Source organism: Gadus macrocephalus, chromosome 13 (assembly GCF_031168955.1).
Source record: "Gadus macrocephalus chromosome 13, ASM3116895v1".
Lineage (NCBI taxonomy): Eukaryota > Metazoa > Chordata > Actinopteri > Gadiformes > Gadidae > Gadus > Gadus macrocephalus.
In genome coordinates this window covers 562201-568200 of record NC_082394.1, presented here as the reverse complement: position 1 = coordinate 568200, position 6000 = coordinate 562201, and positions in this window count along the sequence as shown.

Genomic DNA, 6000 nt, shown 5'->3' with positions numbered 1-6000 from the left:
CCGAGGTCCTTAATCAGAGCTGACGGCCGTGGGGGTTTGGGGGGGGGGGGGCAGATGGCCAGGCGCGTTTCGGAGGGAAACCCTCTGAAACCCTCTCTCTTCCTCCCTCCCTTCATCCTCCTCCTCATTCCGGAGAGGTGAGGTCATGCACTGTGGCAGATGGAGCGGCGACGCATTCCTGTGGTCGGTGAATAGCATCGCTGAATGGCCATGGTCACACACACACACACACACACACACACAGACACAGACACAGACACAGACAGACACAGACACAGACACAGACACACACACACACACACACAGACAGACAGACAGACAGACAGACAGACAGACAGACAGACAGACAGACAGACAGACAGACAGACAGACAGACAGACAGACAGACAGACAGACAGACAGACAGACAGACAGACAGACACACACACACACACACACACACACACACACACACACACACACACACACACACACACACACATTCTTTCTCATATTCCCCATTAAGACTGCGATTAAGACTCCCTCCCCCTCCCCTTCTCTCTCTCTCTCTCTCTCTCTCCTTTCCCTCCCCCCCCCCCCCCCTCTCTCTCTCTGGCACAATGACGGCCGCTGCTCTTTCCCAGGGTTAGGGTTAGGGTTAGGCTATCCTCCCTCCTCCTCCTCTCTCCTCCTCCTCTCCCTCCTCCTCCCCCTCCTCCTCCTCCTCCTCCCTCTTCCTCCTCCTCCTCCTCCTCTTCCTCCTCCTCCTCCCTCCTCCTCCTCCTCTCCTCCTCCTCCTCCTCCTCCTCCTCCCCTCCTCTTCCTCCTCCTCCTCTCCCTCCTCCTCTCCTCCTCCTCCTCCTCCTCTTCCTCCTCCTCCCTCCTCCTCCTCTGCTCCCTCCTCCTCCTCCTCCTCTCCTCCTCCTCCCTCCTCCTCCTCCTCCTCTTCCTCCTCTTCCTCCTGCTTCTCACGCTGCTCTTCACCTGGCCCAGGTACCCTGAGGGGGCGGGGCCTCAGTACAAAGCCGTGTGTTTGCTCAGCACACCTGTGCAAATGTAGAGCGCCGTTCACACACCCGGGCCACACACACCTGCCGCTTAGGAAGACACCTGTTGGAATACTCACCTGAACGGGCACACACACACACGCACACGCACACGCACACGCACACACACACACACACCACATCAAATACGCTTGTACGGGTGCATAAACACACACACACATCAAGACAATTGTGTGACTATAAACCTGGACCGGCATCCATGCACACACACACACATGGTATGGTTTATATCTCTACACACACACGCATTGAAAATACACCTGGTACACCTGGGCACAGCTGCTGAGAAGTGCTTGGGCATAAACACTCCAACAGACAGTCAGTCAGGAGGAAGAGGATGAGGAGGAGGAAGGAGCACCAATAGCTGTGCTCACAGCTCTGGAGACGCTGATGTTCTTGTCATATTTAGTTCCACTGATGGTGTTTCAACTGATCCTTATTCCGTAGCAGAAGGAATCCCGTCCACGTGGACGATACCCTCACAGCCAAGACCTTTGAGGTGTTCCTAATAACTCACGAGGAGATCCCATCTTGTGTTTATTAAAAGGTGACAATTCATCACCCGAGACCTCCTGCCGGAACAACAGAGCCCTCCAGGAGGCGGGGTGAGGAGTTCCCAGCGCGGCCCGAGCGCCTCAGAAGAGCTCGGGACAGACAGACGTGTGCTCCACAATGGGACAGGACCCTTCCCGCCGAAAACGGCCTGTTCTTAAGGAGCACCCATTCAGGGTGAATGTCATGTCACACGACCTCCCCCCCCCCCCCCCCCCCTCCAGGAATGCTATAGAGGCTCGGAGCCCACATCAAGGGCCGGGGGGGGGGGGGCTCTTTGGGCTCTGAAGAGGGGTCAGCAACTTCCCAGGTCCTCTTGGAGGGGAGGGGGGGGGAAGGAGTCACATGTAAACTTCTTAAGGGGCCGTCAGTGACAGAGCACCTGCCTCTCTCTCTCTCTCTCTCTCTCTCTCTCTCTCTCTCTCTCTCCCCCTCCCTCCCCCCCCCTCCCCCCCCCCCCCCTCTCTCTCTCTCTCTCTCCCCCCCCCCCCCCTCTCTCTCTCTCTCTCTCCCTCCTCTCTCTCTCTCTCTCTCTCAACAGCCCTATCAGGAATGCCGCGCAACGATTAGCATAGCACTCCGGCTCCAGACTGCGGACGGGAACAACAGCAAAACAAGCGTGAGGGTCGGGCAAGGCGGCGCCGGCGGGCGTGCAAGGATGTTGGTGTTACGGTCTTTTGTCCAACATGGAGGCAGTTTGTGGCCCAGTGACATTCATGAAGACAAATTCTTGCTGTTATCTGCATTTCTGAAAAGCTATTTAAGAGTTACTATTATATGCAAGGCCGATGCTCGTGATTTATTTATTTATTTTTTATCTGAAATATATCCGTTGCCTAGGTGTAAGAGATGTTCTCAACAAGGTGATCGAGAAACTGAACTTTATGGACTCAAACGACCTGTAAGCTGTTTCTTATTAAGAGTGAGTTTAGGCTACATTGAATTGGTCAATTATGCCTATGAAGCCCATTTTCCAAATATCTACGTTCAAATAATAAATCAACCAAAAATATAGGCCTACATTATTTATTCATCGCACATTTGAAGCGGACAATGTGGTAGCACATCCTTAATTAATAAAAGTGTTAGCCCTAAATAGTGAAACATAACTTATTACTTAACACATCAATAACAAAATAAACATTGGCACGTCATTTACCTTATCCACCTATAACTAAACCAAAGGAAACCAAACGTGTATCACTCAAAAAACAACAACAGAAAAAACGAAAAGCAGAGTCGGACGTGCGGCACGGCTCCGCCTTTATGACCGAGGGGGGGTTTTGGGCGGCGGCCGCGCCGAGGTGGGCCGCGGTTTCCCGCGCACGGATGGGCCAGCTGCTGCCCTGCGCTTCAAAGACTTAATCTGTAGTCCGTGTTTCCACCACTTTCCCACAGCACGCTTTGAACAGGGAGACAATGGACGTGTGCCGTGCTCATAGCGCATTAGCCACGCTCCACAAAGGGGCCCCTAATTCCCTTGGCACGGCGCTGGGAAATAACGTCAGGATTCAGGAGGAGAGAAGAGAGAAAATTGGCGGGGAATAGACTTCCCGTCCAAAAGCAGATCAGAATTCATTCGTTTGGTTATCACACAAGAGCTCCGCCTGCAGGTGAGGCTGCGCTAGGGAAAAGATATATGGTGGAGAGCCGTCTCCTTCGCACAGTTAGTAGCCATAGGTGCTTCTCAATAAATTAGAATAATGTGGAAAGTTAATTAATTATAATAACTTCATTAGCTGTAAGCCATAAAATCATCAAGATTTATACAAATAAAGGCTTTAAATATTTCACTATTGGTGCAATGAATGATCTGCAGTATATAATAAATTATTTTCCCTTTTTAAATGGAATTATTTAAATTAATAAACTTTTCCATAATATTCTAATTAATTTAGATGCACCAGTATAACTATATGCTAGGCTAATACTAGCTTACTATGATAGTCCATGGGAGCCCGGACAGTGGAATGAACTAAAGACTCACTTCAGTCCTGCTCAGTAAACTGTGTTCTGCCGTGTCCCTCTGGGGAACCGGTGGGCAGCGAGCGAGCGAGTCCTGCAGGACCTTGTGGCCATAAACGACTACACGACTGGGTCTACCGTTTTCACATAGGCCTACTACTACAACAATTTCGTTACAATAAAGAAAAATTGGAAATTTAAATAAATCAGTAATAATAATTTATAATAATGATAATATTACATAACTATATTAGATTAGTCACGACATGTAGTCCAACATATATAAGTGTATTTTTTCCTTTGAGCAGGCATGAGATGAAAAAGGAACAAATAGCCGATTGGCCCACAGTGGTGGGAGCAGGGCCGTTTTATAGATGTTTGGGGGCCCTTTGCGAGATACTATTTGGGGGGCCCTATTTTTTCAATTTCTGAGGTAGAGATACCTATCTTTTTCATATATTCTGTGATGATGCAGTAGTCTTTTACAATTGTAGAGGAAGGCAGGCTAGAGTACATTAATAAATGTAACAGATACAGTATGTTCTTGAAAAATGTTTTATGCAAACTTTGAGGTGGCATAACAAGGTGGCATAGCATAAAAAAAACTTTAACCCACCATTCCAAACAGTCAAAAATAAATAATTAAACTTACTTTAATAAATAAGCATACAATTGACCAGCATCCATGTTATTGCACAATCAATATAAATAAATAAAAATATAACTGTACCACATCAATACTTTGTGATCAGGATCTGTATGATCACAGTCTTACGTATGCTGTTGACACGGCTCATCAACCGTGTGTCACTCCAAGACTTCAGTGCAATAGTCACATGTTCTTTTAGGATTGCCCATCTTTGTAGGAGTGCTGAGAAAATATAATATATTATATTATAAAATAGTAGCACAGTTCTACGCTTGAGACACATTTATTTGAGCCTTTTTGTAAAGCAAACTCTGGATAAAGCTGACTTTATTTACATACAAACAAACAATCATAGCCCTTTAGCTGAGGTAGCTCCCATTTATCTGAGGCTAGCTGAGCTAGCCAGCATGACGAAAGTAGCAAACTAACTTGTTCAAAAGTTGCCATGATGTGTCCCCCTCCACCCCGCATCAAATGCCTTACCTTCATCCTGTGAACGTTTCTCTGCACCAGACGCATAAGTACGTTTAGATGACATTGTAATTAGCGTCTAACCGTTATTATTCTCATCACTTCAGTGGAAGGTGGGCGGCTGTCAATCTTCCCATCAGACCTGCCGGCAGACGTCACTTGCCACGTGATAGCCCAGCCCAAGGTGATTTCAGACCGTTTCTTCGTGGGTTAATCAGGGCAAAATCATCATGATTTTGACCTGTTTAACCCACGAACACTTACATGCTTTGCAAATAAATGCATAATGAATGCATGCAATATATGCAAATAGATACAGGTACTTTTAATTCTCCAACCTATAATAAAATATGAGGCAGACCTTATTTTCTTTTTTGGGCAGTTTGGGGGTCCCTGTGGCTGCGGGGCCCTATGCAGCCGCATAGTCCGCATATAGCAAGAAACGGCTCTGGGTGGGAACGTCAAAGATAGATTGACACGTTTATGGACGTCCTTAACAACTATGCACTCAGTGGGACACGCACTAAGCAAGATAATAGTTATTTTCAGAATACAATGAAAGTAATCGTACATTTTAATACAATTTGATGGGACACCGCCCATTATGTTGACGCAAAGCCTTATTCTTTGACGTTAAATACTAAAATAGGTGCGTAGGGCAATGCGTAGGGCAATGCGTAGGGCATTGACCTACGCATTTTGTTCTTCATGTATAGGCTACTTTTTTTAAACAGGTTTTATATTTGAATGTTAGCTATACAATATTGTCTTTGCTGACGATGCCAATTAAGCAGCATAGGGAATGAATTAAGGCTCTATCCTTTGACGTAACTTGATTTTTTTAACATTAAGCCTTGCTCAAATTTGCACTGATGTAGCGTATGTCTATAGGACTAAAATTAAAACAACTTCATGAGGTCACATACCTTGATAATAGTTATAGTATTAATTAATAGTTATACTATTAATTAAGGTATTTTCCATTAATACCTTCATTCATTTTAAAATACCCCCAAAATCATGAGGGAAATACTGTTATACTGTGATGTCGTAACGATATGTGTCCGCTAGAGGGCAGCAAGCTGTATGCAGAAACCACTTTGATAAAGGGGATGTTCCTGCTAATTTATATAGTTAGGGTCTACCTGTGGCTTTAGTAGCCCTAGACAGCCCGTAGACTGTATACAAAAGAGAGAATAATACATATATTGTTCCCGAATAGGTGAATATCTGCAACAATGAATTCTTAACAATGTGCAAGTATTCATTCTTCTTAGTTTCGTTTATAGAGATATACATTTAATTTATTTTATTCAT